An 18,854-nucleotide genomic window follows, 5' to 3' on the forward strand; every position below is an offset into this window, starting at 1 on the left:
AATTATTTAAAGTATATGTTAAGTTATATGCACGGCTACCCATTTTATATGAGAAACTTGAGCATCATGGACTTTGGCACCCACTGGGTTCCTAGAGCTAGCCTGTGCAGACCTGAGGGATGAGTGTATATTCATCGAAATCCAACAATCACACTCCTTGGTATTTACTTGAATGGGTTAAAAATACGTCCATAGAAAAACCTACATACAATGTTTAAAGCAACTTTATTCATCATTGCCAAAAGTTGGAAGCAACGAGGTGGCCTTTAGTAGGTAGATGAGCTGTGGGGTACAGGGCCATCCAGATGGTGGGGACTATTCAGTGATTCAAAAAAAGGTAGCAAGCCATGAAAAGGCAAAGAGGAGCCTTAAATTCTGTTGCTAAGTGTCAGGAAATGGCCCGATGGGCTACAAACTGTAATTTCAAACACATGACATTCTAGAAAAGGCCAACTGTGGAATAAAGGGCCCAGTCAGTGTCTGCCAGGGCTTCTGGGGTGCAGAGGAAGGGGAGAAGGGGAAAGCACAGGAGACTCAAGGCAGGCCAATTATTCTGAAGTGCCCTGCAGCGAGGAGATCTGCCAAGCGTTCCAAACCCCAGAACGCACAGTACAGGGAACCTCGAAGGAAATCGTGGACTTTGGCCACATACCGGTACTGGCTCATCACTGTCACAATCAGCAGGCACACTTATTCAAGACGCTAACAGAGGATCTGGGTGAGGGGCAGGGAGGTAGGCATGGGGAACTCTGATGGCCCCTCAATTGTTCTGAAGGCCTACGGCGGCTCTATGTGTGAAAAGCCTTGCTCTCGCCTTATCCACAACCACCCACTTTCCCACTCCCACTGAGCCAACCATTTTAGTTTTGAGTATTCTTCAAGAGTTTTCCAGAAATACTATCAAATGAGTATATAATACTATCCCTCTTCTTAAGAAACATGTAACACACACTCTCCATACAGAATTAGTTTCCATTCTGCCAGGTGTGGTGGTGCATGTTGTAATCCCAGCTACTTAGGAGGCTGAGGCAGGGGGATCACAAGTTTGACACTGGATTGAGCAATGTAGGGAGATGTTGTCTCAAGATAAAATAAAAAAGGCCAAAGATGTAGCTCAGTAGTAGTCCTTGCATAGCACGTGTGAGGTCCTGGGTTCAAGCACCAGTACTAAAAAAAAAATAAATAAATAACCAAGTTTCCATTTGGATGATAAAAACTTATAATAAGATGGTGGTGACAGTTGCACATGTGCTTGTTATCAACGTCCTTAGTGCCTCAGTATATTGAAAAGTGGTCAGAATGGGAAAAAAAATCCTTATTTTGTTATCAATGCCTGTTTTTGACTATAAAATCTGTAAAAAATTCTTAAATAGTCTAACTGCATTTTTAAAATTTTGCAGTTCTGGAGATCAAACCCGCAGCCTCACACATGCCAGGTTAGTGCTCTGCTGCTGAGCTTCCCCAGCCTAAGCACGTGCATTACTTTGATAGAGATCTCTGAGTTAAATGTGTTCCAGTCCAACAGCACTCATGGTTCTATAGCCATGGATTAACAAAATTTCTCAATACTGTAGCTGTAACTCTTTACTGGGGCTGGGGGACAGGAGGAGAATCTCACATACACATGAATCACCATCAACGTTCCATGGATGAACAAGAATTCAAAGCTATATCACCCATAAAGTTCTTACCCAATTGAAATTCAGTCTTGGGCTTGATGGACGGAAGTTTACACTGCCACTCAAAAGTATTTGGATAGGAACTCACTGGTTTAGGAAGCCCAGACAGAAGTTTGAGAATCAACTTATCATCCCACGGATTCTCAATAGTGAAGTCTTAAGGGAACAGGAATAAGAAAAGAAACATGAGTTCAGTATTCAAAGATTTTACTTAATAAATTTTAGATAAAGCAAGTGGAGACATTCATTCATTAATTAAGCTTTCAAAAGTCTCATCCTTTATAGAGCATTGATTCAAGTAATAGAGAATTGTTTCCAAAAGTCAGAACTGGGAGTTGTGCAGTTGACCATCTGCCATTTTGGATTTGAAAGTTTAAATCAACATTCAGGGTGACAAAGGGATATCATCTGCATCTCACTCCGCTCACCTAAAATGCTAGGTCCTGCCTTTAGCAGTGATGGCTGCACATTTAAGGCACACATGGAGTTGGTTAGTGACCTCAAATGTGCTCAGACAGATACACTGTCTTTAACTGCTTTCCCATTTACACCCACAAAACACAATTTGCACATGAGTTGTACTTTGGTCCAAGATAGAAAACAATTTCTAAAGGGAAGATGAAGGTTTCTCTCCAACTTAGAATAATAACGTATTCTTATTAGTGGCAATTATGAAAGGACTGCTAGGGTAGAACCTAGCCTTGTCCCCTAGCCACTCCATCTCTGGTCCATATTCTCTACCAGTAGGTGAGACTGTCTGGGTGACAAGGGGTGGTAGGAGGGATCTCTTTAATCTTGACCCTCTGTTGACTTTTCTGTAAAGTGGGGAAAACAGCATTAGATTAAATGCCTGACACACAGTAGGCCCTCAAATTCCAATTCCCTCTTCCAACAGTACTTAACTTGAAATCTAAAATTAAAATGGATCGATTTGCCCTTCAAGTACATTCCTGCTGGACTGCACTTCAGTACAGTGTCTGACTGTAGGTTCTACTCAGTGGCACACCGGTCCCCCTCTGAGTTCTTCCACAGAACAGCTCTTCCTATGCTGCGGTCCTAATGGCATGACTAAGCCTGAGCCTCTGTGCACACCTGGAGCACTGACATCCCCATGGGGACCCATCTGCATCCGGTCTTCTTGGGGCCTGGCACTGGCATCGGATGGGTCCTCCACAACGGCTCGGTCAGTGTCTGTGAGTTTACAAGCTTCAAGGCCCCGTACAGCTTCCTGGGTGAGTGCAGCACCCGGGGCAGGCTGGCTGAAATGGTGCAAGGATGCCAAAGAGAGGTCTCTGGGGCATGTGCCTTCTGGGCTCTTCTCTTGAATTGAACTGGATGTGGAGAAAATTACAGAGAAAATCAAAACACCCTATTATTAGAAGCCTAATGGACTTGATCACACAAAAGTTCTGCAACAGAGTTTCCTTTTCATTCTAGGAATGTCACTTCAAATATGCTGCACAGCCTGAGTTGATTAAATCATTTTCTTACACAACTATAGGCAAATACAAAGCTAGTCCAATATTAATAGAAATAAAAATCAAAGACATGATGATATACTAGATAAATGGGGGTGGTGATACACTTGCTATTATTTAGCAGGGAATGTCGGGAGAAAGGGTATCTCAGCAGCACTGCTATGATCAAGACTGGATATCTAACTTCTTTCTAAAAATGACTTCTTTTATAACATTCAGACAACAAAAAAATGTCAACCACAATCTAACAAAATCCTACACATTTCCATATATATGGGTGTGTGTATATACATGCATACACAGCTGATTCCCATTCATAGATTTCAGATTTGTGAATGCACCTATGTGTTAAAATTTACTTAAACATCCAGATCAACATTCATATAATTCTCAGTCATTTGCAGACTTTAGAGAAATGAAAAATCTGGGTGCGTGTTCCCAGGCCAGGTGGAGCAAGGTGAAGCCTACAGCTTATGCTCCTCACTGCCCTGCTTGGAGTCTAATGCCATGGTTTTTGCATTTCTGTGCTTTTTGTTGGGATTTCAGGTGTTTTGCTGAAGTGTGTCTATTGTTCCTAAGCATAGAAGGCTCTGAGATGCCTTACAGGGAAAACAGGTAAGCCTCATGCAGGCACAAGTGCAATGTAAGTCATGAGTAATATGTGTTAAATAAGGTGACTTTAAACAAACATGGCAACAGAGGCCCACAGGATAAACATGTATTTCCCCTAGACAAGTGTCCAGTATACACTACAAGGAACAATGAGAATCAATCGTGTATATCTCTACACCCACATTTAACCCTTACATCTATACATATACATCACAAATAAATATGTCCCTTTCTCAACTGCAAATATTTCCTAGTGTTCCCTAGTTTCCCAAGACCATGATAGTTCAAATAGTACTGGCCACTATTTGGCTTCTCAAATAGACACTAGGGGTACCTTACCTGTACATTGAAAAATTGTTTCCATACCTCATACTACCGATACTAGTAACATGGGTATCCAAATTACTGTCAATGCATAAATGATTAACAAAATCTTTCTCTCTTGTCCATAAGAATCTGAGTCTGTTAACTGTTAGCTCTTTTCCCTTAAAAACTTACTCTGTCACCATTGGTTATGGTTAAAAATAACCCTCACTGGTTAACTGTATCTGGAGTAGAATTACAAATATCTGCTAGGAACCCATAGTTTCAGTTATTCATTTTTCAGAAAAAAAATGAATTAGCATAAGCATGTAGAAAATGGTTAACTCACCAATAATAAAATAATGCAAATTCAATAAATTTTGGTTTTTAATTGAAATTGTGCCCAGTGGGTTTTCTCATGGGCACCCTGGGACCTGATGGAGGTGTTGCATAAGGCTCTTAAGTGAGGATCCTGCACTTGGTTCATGTGAGCCTTGCTTCCTTGCAACTGAACTGTCACACGGGGCCAAAGACAACAGTTCCTTGGGTAGGATGCACCCAGCCAGCAACTGGGATTTCTGCCCTATGTACTTCTAAGTTAATCTTACATCAAGGATGGCTTATGGCATTCTTGTGAGTCAATGGTCTGGCTGGGCTTAGCCACTCCTGATGGCTCTTGTTATCAAAAACCTCATTCAACTGTGACCCAAATAAACAAATGATTAGATAAAAGATGTGAACAGAAATTACTTAAGAAAAAAAAAATAAATGAACCTAAACATATAGAAGTGATTAACATCAATAATAAAATTAATGCAAATTCAATATATTTTTGCTTTTTAATTGAACTTGTGCCTTGTGGGTTTCTAATAAGAGGCAGTGAGAAGAAGGGGTCAGCACTCAGACAAATACAGGTTCACACTCCAATTCTGTAAATTTGCAGCCTTATGACTTTAAGTCAATAATTTATCTGAGACTCAATTTCCTTATCTATAACGGAAAAAGAAAGAATAGTCCCCACAACTCAGTTATTATAAGGACTAACTGAAAGACAGAGTCCAGGAAAAGCGTAAGTACTGTGTCTAGAATAAAATAGTTACCCAGAAGATGGCAGCCTTGGTTAGGATCTCTGAGGTTTACAGCCTGCGCAGACATGGTGGGGTTTACGGTGCCGAGTCTGCCTTTACTGCTTATTCCTTAGGAGGCTTAAGTACCCTCTCTTCTCTTAAAAGGAAGTCATCAATTTTCTCAATTTTACTGGATATGAAAAGCAGTTCTGTTTGCCCAGTTCTGCAACAGTCTTCACATGGCAGGGTCTCTTTTTGGTAAAAGGCTTTCCAGTTCTAATCCCCAAATGAGTACAAGTCAGTTGCAGACTCTGTCACCCTAGCTGCTTCTCTCACTGTCCTGATACCAAGAGGGGGGCTCATTACTGGGCTTAGAGGACCTTCTGACTACAAGCTGCCAATTGTTAAGCACTTTATGAGTTGTTTAGGATGGGATTAGGCATTCTCTTACATCTGGAAAAGGAAAGCTCAAGGAAAGCTCAAGTGGAAATGCAGAGAAGGGCACAACTGCAAGTTACCTGAACTTTCTGTCTCTCAAGGGCTCCACCACATTCTCAACACAAGAACTCAACGGCACATGGGTACACTGCGTTGCTATCATGTTTTCTGAAATACACAAAAACGAGAGACACAAACATTACATGCATGTATATGCACGCGCATACAATTTGACATGGTTACAATTCTAGAATTCCTTTATATGATGACTTTCATTATAATTTCAAAATAGTGTTCCATGGCAAAGTGTGATAAGATGCGAAAAATCAAAATCACTCAACACTCTCGTACAGGGGAGCACTTCAGTTTTGACATCTGATCTATAATGATCCTTCAAGAACAAAGAGTCCAGAGAGCAGCAGGTCCACTCCAGACAGGATGACCACACAGGTGGGTCACTGGCATGGGTGACAGGTCACAGCCAGGTTCAGGAGATTAGTGAAGTGAAATTCCTTGGCAGTTATTTCATTATTGCTTTTAAGAAGTACCAGCAGTGACAGAGTTTGGCTGGTAAATTGGTAGTCACTGAAATGGTACCGAAGTCCCAGATCTCATAGTATTTATACTGTAGGTTGGTAATAAAAAACTAATAATTATCTGTGCTCAATGTAATGCCACATATCAGGGTTCAATTCAGAGATATATATATCTTTTATATAGGGTGCTATATTTGGGATGCAATAGAAATAAAAGACTATTTGTGAGTTTTGTCATTATTCCCTTGAAGCAAAACACTAAAAAACAAAATTATTTTATGTGTAATGTATCCTTGGCTGCATGTCTGAAATAATAAAAATTTATAGAAATGTATCAAGGACCAAAATTGGCTATTTTTTTATTCATTAAAAACCATGTTTAGTATTTTTAGCATTCAAATAATTATCTGCAGTGCTCCCCTCTTGACTTTTGAAAAACATAATCATACTCCTGTACAAATGGTTTGGACTTTGTATATTTGCCTTTATATGCTTCTATAAGTTTCCCCCATTTCTACCTATGATCTGTTATTAAATTTTCAAAATATGTGGACTTTATGAAGTTAGTATGCCAAAGAAAAAAACAATTAATGGATTCCAAGCCCCTTTATGGTTTTCGAACGTCCTCCTTAGAATTTTCAAGAACACTATAATACTGATGAACCGACTAATACTAATGTTTATAGAAGACAGACACTGAAAAAGTATGTCGCATACCTTTATCTTCCAGATTGTTCACTGCGTCTGCTGGAAGCTTGTGGAAGGGGGTAGATGCAAGCTGGGCAGCAGAGGTGAAGTCCCCTGTGCTCTTAGGACTGGGTGCCAGGGTTCTGTTGCAGCGAATACCCCAGACGGTTGAATCATCCAAAAACTCTTCAGAATGAGGCACTTCCTACAACAAAGGAGGAGCTGAAAAATAATCGCCATCTTCTTGTTTTGTCTGTGAAATTTAAGACATTAAGACTTCAAGCTGGGTGCGGTGGTACAGAATGTATGCCTGCCATTCAGGAGGCTGAAGTGAGAGGATCACGTGAAGTTTGAGACCAGTCTGAGCACCACAGCGAGATTTTGTCCCCAAAAAACATTTTACCCCTCATCTTTAATACATCTCAGTGGAACTACAACACAAGGGTCACATTTTTTATTTTAATTCTACATTTTTCTTTAAATTTGAAAAAAAAAATTCCAGGTTTATAGAAAGATTACAAAGGTAGCACAGTCTCATATAACCTTTATTAAGCTCCCACTAGTGTCAATTTCTTCTAGATCCTGGCACATTTCAAAAAGTTAAACACCACTTGTAGCTATCAGTCCTTATCTGGATTTCACAAGTCCCCTCCAATATCCCTTGGCTGTCCTGGATCCAGTCCAGGATGGCATGTGTGTGCCACTGTCTGTTGACTTTGTCTCCTCTAGTTTATGACTATCTATCAGTCCTTCCTACTCTTTCCTTGCACTGAAATTTGTGAACACTAGTCAGGAACTGTGCAGAATGTCCCCCTAATTTGGGCTCGTTTTCTCACACGTAGACTAGAATTATAGGTTTTGGGGAAAACTTGGGGTAAAGGACCTTCTCATTATACAGTGGGGATGCATGCTAGCTAGCCACAAGGCTTGTTCCTGGTGAGGTTAAACCCAATCACTGAGAAGGCATTTGTGAGGTTTCCTCACGGGAAACCATTTTTCCCATTCTCTATTTGTCTTACCCAAACTCAAGGGAGGTAAATTAAACTCCACCTTCTAGAATGTCATTAAAGCATTTGTGGACAAATGTTAAACCACCGCAGAATCAACAGTGGTGAGATATTTGGAGGCTCCAGAAGTACCTGTTTCTTCCTGAAGTTTTACTCATCAATTCCTTAGTGGATCTTGCCTATAGCATTTATTTTATTGGGACTCTAATGATGCCTTCCACATCACTTGGAATTCTTCTCTAAGGAAGAATCATCCTTTGCTCCCTTTTATTTATATCAATATCTGTTTTATTTCTTGGGTGATAATTCAATATTACTTTATTCTACTTATTGTTCAAATTTTTCTAGGTTTAGCCATTGGCTCATTCAGGTTGGCATCTATATTCTTTTGATATGCCACATCTTTCTTGGTTTTCTTATAGGAAAAAACAAAACCCCAAATCCTTCCTTAATTTTCTAGCACAATATGCTCCAGACTTATCTTGTATTTTTCTTGCCCCAGCCCCTAGAATCAGGCACTTCTCCAAGAACAGAATTACGGGTCAAGTTTTTTAGAGTCTGTAGGGAAAGACAAATTGCTGAGTCAGGTCCATAGCTCATGACCCCCTTTGGTTGCCCTTACAATGCCACCCATGGTTTTTATTTTTTTAATTTGTTTAGATACGCATGACAGTAGACCGTATTTTGACATATTATACATACATGGTGTATAACGTAGGATTCTATTCCTGTGGTTGTTCATGATGTGGAGTTATACTGGTTGTGTATTCATATATGAACACAGAAAAGTTATATCGGATTCATTCTATTGTCTTCTCTACTTCCATCCCTTCCCTTCATTACATCCCTTTCCTTCAATCCAATGAACTTCTGTTTGCACCCCACCTTTATTGTGTATTAGCATCCACATATTGTAAGGGTCCGGCGAAACGTCGGAGTAAGAGACCGCAAGAGACTGTCTTATTCAAAAGCAGAAGGGTGGGTTTATTTGGAGACCAGCATGCTAGGGCTCTCTCTATAGCAAAGAGAGATAGAGCCCTGAGAACAGCTTGAGCAGAGCTTATATACTTTCCTTGGAGAGGGCAGCGAGAGAAGTTACATTTTGTAGTTTGGCAGTTGGGGACAGCCATTCTGGGAACAAGATTAGCAGACAGTCCACAGTTAGAGACAGCACATTCTGAGAACAAGATTAGCAAACAGTCCTTAAAATTTCAACAGTGTTTTGTTAAGCATATAGAGAAACGGAATGACAAGTACCTTTTTTATTAACCTTTCAATATCAGAGAGAATATTTGGCCTTGTTTTTTTGGGATCGGCTTATTTCACTTAACATGATAGCTTCTAGTTCCATCCATTTACCAGCAAATGCCATAATTTCATTCTTCTTTATACCTGAGTAATGTTCCATTGTGTAAATATACCACATTTTCTTTATCCATTCACCCGTTGAAGGGCACTTAGGTTGGTTCCATAGCCTAGCTATTGTGAACTGATGTGGCTGTGTCACTGTAGTACTGTTTTTAAGTCCTTTGGGTATAAACTAAGGAATGGGATAACTGGGCCAAATGGTAGTTTAATTCAAAGTTTTCTAAGGGATCTCCACATTGCTTTCCAGAGTGGTTGCACCAATTTGCAGTCCCATAAGGAATGGATGTAGACCTTTTCCCTCACATCCTTGTCAACATTTATTGTTACTTGTATTCTTGATAATTGCTATTCTGACTAAAGTGAGATGGAATCTCAGTGTAGTTTTAATTTGCATTTCTCTAATTGCTGCAGATGTTGAGCGTTTTTCCATATATGATTTGACCTTTCGTATTTCTTCTTCAGTGAAGTGCCTGTTGTGTTCCTTTACCTATTTACTGATTGGGTTATTTCATTTTTTGGTGTTATGTTTTTGGGGGTTTCTTTGCATATGCTGGAGAAATGCTCTACCTGAGTGGCAGGTGAAGAATATTTTCTCTCATTCTGTAGAAGAGAGAATTCTCCCTCTCTCCATGTTTTCAATTGTTTCCTTTGCTAAACTTCTTAGTTTGGCACCATCTCATTTATTGATTCTTGATTTTGCTTCATGCATTTTAGTTGGTTCCTAAGTGAACATGATGAAGAGTTGGGCCTACATTTTCTTCTAGTAGATATGAGTTCAATTTCATTCTGCTATAGATGGATTTCCAGTTTACCCAGCACCATTTGTTAAGAGGCTATCTTTTCTTCAATGTATGCTTATGGTGCCTTTATCTAGTATGAGATAACTGTACTTATGTGGGTTTGGTTCTCACACATAATTTTTATATCTTCTGCATTGTCTTCATAAAATCCACCATCTCTTCCAATGGAGGCGAAACTGGCAGATTGTTTCTTCAGATGATATAAGATAAAGTACTGGCTTATGTTTAGCATCAGGATATATGGAAAATGCATTGTGGGTTTGGTAAAAGTAATAGTTCAGCAAAACGTACCTTTAAAGTGATGGCACTATGTCTGCAATTTACTTCATTATTTGTGAAAATTTAAAGCTCAATAGATCATCAGAGGGATTAGGGAGCCAGGCAATAGTTCGTCCAAACAACCCCCCAAGGGACTACAAATAGGAGCCAGGGCTTGGTGTCTTAGTGAGGTGCTTGGTGAGCCAGTGGCTCTCAATGGTGCCTCACTGCCATGGGGTCAGCCAGGGGATGGGGATCGAGCACACTGTGGGGTACACTTAGGGCCAGGGTGGAAGTCAATGAGGACGGACACAAAGGCCACCGTAGTGGAATGCAGTGGGCTACTGGGCAGTGAAGGGTGCCTGCTGAGCTGTGCTGAGGATGGTCCATCTCAGCTGGATTCAGATTTGCTGGGTTTCTCACTGATATTCCACTGTAGGCCTCACTTCCTCCGTCAAGGAAAAACAAATATCCCCAGGTGGCTTGTTCTTACTAGAGGGAAGGCTCTTTGAGGGCAAGGATCATATCAAATACATTTTTATTTCCTATACATATTAGATATCTGGCACATCACAGGTATTCAAATAAATGTTGAACAATATTCTAGCAATATTAGAACAATAACAAGTATTCTAACAAGTAGAATAACAATCTTCTACTTCGCACAATATATTGTGGTTTTATATACATCACACCATTTGAGTGGCATAATCACTTGGCAGATCTGTGTCAGATGAAATAGAGAGTGGCTTACATTTGGTTTTGGAGGACGTCTGCTGCTAGAGCGTTCTCCAAAGGTCCTGGCTCCTGTGGGCTTATTTTTAGGCTGTGGTAACCTAAGGAAAAGATTTATGAAATTAAAAACAGTAAAATATGGTGATGAAATAAATGCTACCACTTGATCTAATGTTAGAAAGATTCTCCCCTCATTTATTAAGGGGTTTCTTACTATTGCACTTCCAGAAAAAGTGAATTGACTATGTAAATATAAGTTGACTAACAGTTACCAAAGAGAGGGTAGAAAATGCAATTTTTGTTAGTTTTTAAATTGTTACAATTTTTTTTAGGAACAAAAGAACAATTAGGAGCATGGCCAATAAAATACCTTGGATGCCTTGAAACACCTTAGCTCTTTTCCCAGTGCCTGGCTGAGATAGGGAACTTCTCTCTGCATGCTGGTCATGCTTTCTCCATTCTGCCTGGGTGTGAATTTCCTCCATACCAAGACACTTGTAATTCACCCAGATATCTCTTTTTCCATAGTGTAAACTATTAACCACTCTCTAGTATCATGTGACTCTGCCTTAAAACATTCTCTCTGCATCGTTACCCAGTGTAAGCCGGGTCCTTTCCCACTTATTAATCCTGCAAATGTAAACAGCACAGTACGGACACCTGCACTGATTCCTCTACATTCTGAAACAATTTCAAACCAGAGAATCCTGTTCTTTGACAAATTCTAATGCTTTCCTTTTTCTACTGTGCTTTCACTTGGAGCTCTGCCCTCCTGGAACTCATGCACAGCACTGTGGCTCTGCAGAACACTGGCAACAAGCTCCCAGCTGTTGGTGGAAAGGCTTATCAGTGCAGAGCTGGGCCAGAACCAGACCATCCTGGCAGACAGTCCAAATTCCCTCCCTGCTGCCTCACCATCTTGAGTCCTGCAGGCACCTCCAGGCATCCTGTGGCACTATGACATGCGTCCCCCCAGTGATATATTAACTTGATGTTTCTTTACCCATAATTTTCTTTGTTTCCATCTTCAAAAATAGGAAAAGCAGATGTCAAAGCAACAACTTTATTGACTCCCCAAGCCCCAGAAGAATTTGCATTTTCTGCAAGAGAATAAAAAATGTATTTCATGACTGTTCTAGGAAAAACATGACCCTTTACACTAAAACTTCAACTACAAATGAAGTGGGAGGTAGAGGGGAGAAGCTTATAGAAAAGAACTGGCATCAGTTTTTAAATACTAGGTGGTAAGGCAAATCACTTTGTAGTGGGATGAAGTGATTTAACTATAATCACTGGGCAGCCTCAAGTCCCAAATTACTGCCACACATCAAGAACACAGCTCATCATTCTCCTATGACACTTCTATTATCACCTGACTCATTCAATAAAAGCTCTCAGTGGTTTTAGTTTTCATTTGCTTTAAGAAAAATCTCTTCTCCCAACTCCAAATGGATCCTACTGATCTTTATTACAATCTCTGGCTCCCAGCATGAATCCCCTGGCCCTAGGTAAGAGGGCTAGTTGCTGGCCTCCAACCACAACCTGGCCACTTTTCTACCAAGAAGGCCTCAAATCACTCCTGGACTACTCAGCTCTTCCTGATGTACCTCCCCATGGGGATTTTATCCTCCTTTAGATATCACTGTTATAGCAACCCAACCCACCTAACCCAACCCAACAAACAGCAAACCCCAACTCTACCACACACATCGAAACCTTGTCCAACTCTGCCACACTTCTATTTCATGCACTTTCTGTGATGAGCAAGGCAGGGCCACATCTTAGGTAATCCCTGACAATGCCTGGGCTCCGCCCACAGTACAATGCACCAATTAGCTTTAAAATAAATTATTACTTTGAAACTGGTCTTCAAATGTGTCTTCATTTTGGTCTAGAGATGGCCATTCATCTTTGTCATCAGAAACATCAGGAAGTATAGGAGCCTGGAACATATTCATGATGAAACCTAAAAACCAGAAAGAATATCCATCAACAGATTGCAAAAGAGTTTACATTTTTTATAGTTTAAGGTGCTACACATTCAAACAAAAGGGTTTACCCAGTGCTTCCTTGGTGTGCACCGTGGGCAAGGGCTGGGCTCTGGAGGGTGTTGCCTAAACCACTCCCAGTGACGTGTTTGGAGTCGCATGGAAAGAACTTGCGCTGGCCACCATGTGCGTTTCATACACTAGCAAAGGAACAGGACCAAGAGCAGGATCATCAGGTCATTTAAAACGTGTTAGAAGGCACACAACTGCTTCAATAACTTACTACATTTAGACCAGGTTACCGTGGTAACCGTAATTGTCAATAATCATCACTCCAGACCCACATACTTATCTTTGTAAGAATACATAAAGTAGGTGAGGCAAGAATCATAGTTTCACACAAAATAAAGCGAAGGCTCAAAGACACCGGATGTTTGGCCTGAGATCAAACCAATTAGAGTTTTGTCACAGGTAGCATCCTGAGCTCCACCATGTCTCAAGTACTGTCTGCTTGTGGTCAGAGTGTAACCCCCACCCCCCACTGTCAGTCCTAGACCACTTTCCTTCCCACTCAGCTTGAGCCAGTGGTGTACAAGGCCTGCACAGCCTGGGCCCTGCTTGCCCAGGTTTCAGTGTATTCCTCTTTGCCCTGCTCGCCCTGAAGCTCTGGCCTCTTTACTGTGCTTAGAACACCAGGGATAGTCCTGCCTGGGGGCTCTGCATCTGCAGTTCCTCTGCTTGAAAACTGGTTCTCCGAGGTGGGTGCATGAGTAGCTCCCTCCCTATTCCTCTATGCAGGCATTAACCTCACCAGCATCTTCCCTGTTCACCTTCTCTGAAATCTAACCCCTTACTTCAATATTAGCCCTTTCATTCCTGGGGGGATTTTCATTGTTTTGTCAAGATTCCATCTCTAACGATGTAGAATGGTTGGTGCCCAGCATCCAGCAAGCAGGCACCAAGTCTCAGTTGAATAGAATGAGTCTCCAGCTGTTTCAGAGGGCCCACCCTCATTAATAGTCAATGGAAAGAATGCCACATCCACCTGCAGGGGGAAGGGAACACCCACACTGTCCCAAGTAATTTAATAAACTATGCACACACTTCCAGTGTGGTGCCAGACAGGAGAACAGTATTCGTAGTTAAACTTTGAATCACCTTTCTTACTCGACCCAACTAACATGACTCATTTTAGATTAATGTACTGAGACAGTTAATAGAAATACTTGCATAAATTAATCTTTCAAGGAACTCTGAACTGATAAGATATTTACAATTAATACCATTGTTTTCAATAGTCTGGGGCTGAAATAACCCCTGGATTCTAAGAAGAGGATTCCTAATGCTTAGGTTTAATAAGGTCAGAAAGCTTCCTGTCCCATAGCCCCAGTACAGCCCAAGGAATGTGCCCCAGCAGGCCAGAATGAAGAAACCCCCATGAAGCTCACCTTCTTTGGTCTCTGCTCCACTCTGTGGCTGGAATCCATGAGCACTCTGACTCATACATCTGGAAGAGAAAACCCTGAGACACACAAGAATCAACATGTCTTACAAGAGAGTTTCTCATTAACTCTCAAGAAATAATAGTAAAAGAAGCTGGTCAACAATCACAGCCTGTTGCTGAAACACAGATGGAGCTGCTTAGATCCACGGTGTAAATAAATGAAATGTTTTTTCTCTTCAGTTCTTTTTGAGGAAAACACTCTTACAGATAAAGGCCAGGCATGGAACACTAGTATGTCGTGTCACTTCTGTGTCTCGGCACCACAACAACCAGCCCTCCTTGTGGCAGGACAGGACAATGGCTTCCTAGTTCCAATGGGCTCATTTGCTGTACAGCATAAGGGGCTGACTGGGCACTGATGCCCAACAAGGTGGAGGCACCAATGTGCTTCAGCTGAGCGAATACCTTTCTGATGAGCCCACAGCCTCAGGCTAACATCCAGATTTTAAAACAATAGCTACCAACAAAGATAAGAAAGCTATGCAAACCACTTGCATTAAAGCTGTGGTTAAGTACACTAGGGGCAGAGGCCTGGCCTCATATTGGCCCAGGATTCCCTTAAGGAATGTCATTAAAATGTGAAGTAAAAAGCACAAAGCACTTTTAATTAAACAATATCATATCAAATCACAAGTTGCAAGACAGTCAAAGTGACTGAAGATAAAAACAAACACAACAAGTGATGTGACATTAATTCTAATATCTGAAGCCCAGAAAACTCTCAAAATTGGGGAAAAAACTTTCACAATAGTGTGGAGGTGGCTTGTGACATGGAGTCACAAAAGTCAATCCCATACTGCTCCGTGGGAGGACAAAAGGAGTAAGAGGGCATGCCAGCCACTGCCTGGAGTAATGTCCCCTGCAGGCCTTGGCCACAGCCAGGAGGCAAAAGGCAATTCCAACTATAGGTGTTTATTCTTCAAATACAGAGCGACTTGAGTTTCAGGAAATTTTAATTTATAATTCAGAAGAAAAGTATGAAGACAAACAAATCTAAAATCTAGAAGAAGGATAGATCCCTCTAAAGAAGTATAAAATATACATGTTTGAAAATTTTGGGCTCAATGTTTTGATAATTTTTTTCAACAACATATTCATGTAAATCATTTTAGCTGGGTATGGTGGCACACACCTGTAAACCCAGCTATTCAAGAGGCTGAGCCAAGAGAAGCCCAAGTTTGAGGCCAGCCTCAGCAGCTTAGTACATACTCTCAGGAACAACAAAACCAAAAAAGAGATGAGGATGTTGCTCAGCGATAAAGCACCCTCAGGTTCAATTTCCAGTACTGCAAGAAAAACATTTTTTAATAGAGATACCCCATCTCTTACATAATGCTCTTGATACTGCAGGTCATAAAAAAGAAGCTGACAGATGCCATTTACCACTCTCATCTCCAGGTCTGGCTTTGACTTACCTGGACTCTGTCACTGGCTGGGCTGTCAGAGGAGTAGGAGGAGCTATGCTCTGGCACACTGCTGGGGACACCAAAGCAGGAGGAACAGCATCTGCCGCAGGAGGAACAACAGGAGGCACCTCTCCGGGCTTCTCGCCCAAGTTCTTTGGGGTTTGCTGATTGAGTGACGGAAGACATCGAGCACCAAGTTCCCACTGAGCACCTGTGCCTAGCCCCACACATGCTGAATTCACCTTTCATGCCAGACAAACAAAGGAACAAAAATAAACCACAAAGACCAGAATATTATTATCAAGTATTAGAGCTTTCAAAGCATGTGACCCTTATCCTTCCAGGTGCTTTAAAACACCTGGAAATTTTCAACAGTGACGAAAAAAGACCACTCTAAAACATAACGAATGCTTTGTTGCTTCCAACCCTGGCTGTGAGTGCCACTCACACTTCTAACCATTGAAAAATAACCAGCCTCTGCAGTCATATCAGTATTTAAGAAGTGTCTTGTTTCTCTTTATTAAACTGAGGGAAAAAAAAACAATAAATCAATGTTACCAAACGCTCACAATGGTGTTCTCTTAAACTACCCTTGATAGGCAGCGTCCTCTTCCTGTATATATGAACTGCCTCAGAAACAGGGTTCATGGTGGGAAGGATTAGACTAAAGGTCTTTGTTTTTCTACTCACAAGTACATAGATTAGAACTAATGTTACCAACTTAAAAGACAGAAGGGTTAATTCCTTGCCCAAAAAGTATCCTTACAAATTGTTAGGAAAAACATCAAATGTCTAGAATATTGTTTTAAACAATAACACTAGTTATCAAAGAATATAACTTAAAACGACTTACACCATTTCCTTACCTACTAAATTAGTACAGATCAAAAATAATTGTACACCCCAACGGGAGGAGGAGCCCAGCCTCCCACCCGCACAGTAGGCAGACCACGAGGCCCGGAGAGGGGGCCCAGCCGCCCACCAGCGAGGTAGACAGACCACCCCAACTGGAGGAGGGGCCCAGCAGCCTGCCCATACAGTCACCTGACCGAGCTCTGGAAAAACATAGGTCTCCCCAACACCCCCTACCTCATCAAACACCTTATGAGAAAAACTGATGGAACTCATCTTGGAAAATCCCACCAACCCTTAAAACCCAACAACCGGTGGGCATGGCTACCAGTTTGGTTCTTCAGCGGATCAGGCACCTGGTTTACATCTCAGAGAATAAGAGTAGAGAGGCCACAGGTGGAAGTTCAAGTCCTCTCATACTGACTACCACCACCACCCTGAACCCAGAGACTCCAGCTAGGAACTGACAATGCCACCAACTGAAAGAAAAGAAAACAGAGTTCTGAGAGGCATTTTTTTTTCTTTCTTTTTTTATCTTCTCTCTCTCTTTTCATCCATTCATCCAGTCTCCTCTACCCTTCCCACTCTGGTCCTCAAAACCTCAACATATGTGAAACCAAGAATTGTGCATGAAAAAGGTCTTTAACAACTGAGTCACCAGAATAATATAATATAGAGGAATTCCATATGCCCCACCTCCCTCCCCCCTTTTATTTTTTTTCTCTTATTTTCTTTTTCCCTCTCTCTTTTTTCTCTTTCTTTCCTTGTTATTTGTTTCTCTCCTTCTTACTCCCTCTATCCCAACAGACACAACATAATCTATGGGACACAATGAAAGCAGTTCTAAGAGGAAAATTCATTGCTTGGAGTTCATTCCTTAAAAAAAGAAAAAAACAACAAATAAATGATCTCGCACTTCATCTCAAAACCCTAGAAAAAGAAGAGCAAAACAACAGCAAAAGTAGTAGAAGGCAAGAAATAATTAAAATCAGAGCTGAAATCAATGAAACTGAAACAAAAGAAACAATTGAAAAAATTGATAAAACTAAAAGTTGGTTCTTTGAAAAAATAAATCAGATCGACAGACCCTTAGCCATGCTAACGAAGAGAAGAAGAGAGAGAACTCATATTACTAGCATACAGGATGAAAAAGGCAATATCATAACAGACACTACAGAAATACAGAAGATAATTAGAAATTATTTTGAATCCTTATACTCCAATAAAATAGAAGATAGTGAAGGCATCGATAAATTTCTTAAGTCATATGATCTGCCCAGATTGGGTCCGGGGGATATACACAACCTAAACAGACCAATATCATTTGAGGAAAACAGGGATGCCCTCTCTCACCACTTCTGTTCAAGAAGCCATCAAAAGACTACCAACTAAGAAAAGCCCAGAACCAGATGAATATACAGCAGAGTTTTACAAAACCTTTAAAGAAGAACTAATACCAATACTTTTCAAGCTATTTCAGGAAATAGAAAAAGAGGGAGAACTTCCAAATTCATTCTACAAGGCCAACATCACCCTGATTCCTAAACCAGATAAAGACACTTCAAAGAAAGAAAACTACAGACCAATATCTAATGAACCTAGATGCAAAAATCCTCAATAAAATTATGGCAAATCGGATGCAAAAACATATCAAAAAGATCATGCATCATGATCAAGTAAGATTGATCCCTGGGATGCAAGGCTGGTTCAATATATGGAAATCAATAAATGTTTTTCACCACATCAACAGACTTAAAGATAAAAACCATATGATCATCTCAATAGATGCAGAAAAAGCATTCAATAAAGTACAGCATCCCTTTATGTTCAAAACACTAGAAAAACTAGGGATAAGAGGAACATACTTCAATATTATAAAAGCTATCTATGTATGCTAAGCCTCAGGCTAGCATCATTCTGATCAGAGAAAAATTGAAGGCATTCTCTAAAATCTGGAACAAGATAGGGATGCCCTCTCTCACCACTTCTGTTCAACATAGTTCTCAAAATACTGGCCAGAGCAATTAGACAGACGAAAGAAATTAAAGGCATAAAAATAGGAAAAGAAGAACTTAAATTATCACTATTTGCGGTTGACATGATTCTATACCTAGCAGACCCAAAAGGGTCTACAAA

At 40.7% G+C, this 18,854-nt stretch overlaps 1 pseudogene across 1 annotated transcript in view; it reads right to left on the reverse strand.

The window, feature by feature from the left end:
* The window catches only part of LOC144372318 (mitotic checkpoint serine/threonine-protein kinase BUB1-like), a 41,742-nt pseudogene that overhangs the window by 15,982 nt on the left and 6,906 nt on the right, over positions 1 to 18,854 (reverse strand). The window contains exons 4-13 of the transcript XR_013432330.1: positions 15,876 to 16,030; positions 14,405 to 14,478; positions 13,028 to 13,156; positions 12,824 to 12,934; positions 11,972 to 12,068; positions 10,988 to 11,069; positions 6,831 to 7,005; positions 5,658 to 5,745; positions 2,772 to 3,010; positions 1,692 to 1,835 (exon numbers count right to left, since the gene is read on the reverse strand). The product of XR_013432330.1 is annotated as a mitotic checkpoint serine/threonine-protein kinase BUB1-like (transcript). The remainder of the gene's footprint in view (positions 1 to 1,691; positions 1,836 to 2,771; positions 3,011 to 5,657; positions 5,746 to 6,830; positions 7,006 to 10,987; positions 11,070 to 11,971; positions 12,069 to 12,823; positions 12,935 to 13,027; positions 13,157 to 14,404; positions 14,479 to 15,875; positions 16,031 to 18,854) is intronic.

The sequence above is a fragment of the Ictidomys tridecemlineatus genome, assembly GCF_052094955.1.
Source record: "Ictidomys tridecemlineatus isolate mIctTri1 chromosome 12 unlocalized genomic scaffold, mIctTri1.hap1 SUPER_12_unloc_4, whole genome shotgun sequence".
Taxonomy (NCBI): Eukaryota; Metazoa; Chordata; class Mammalia; order Rodentia; family Sciuridae; genus Ictidomys; species Ictidomys tridecemlineatus.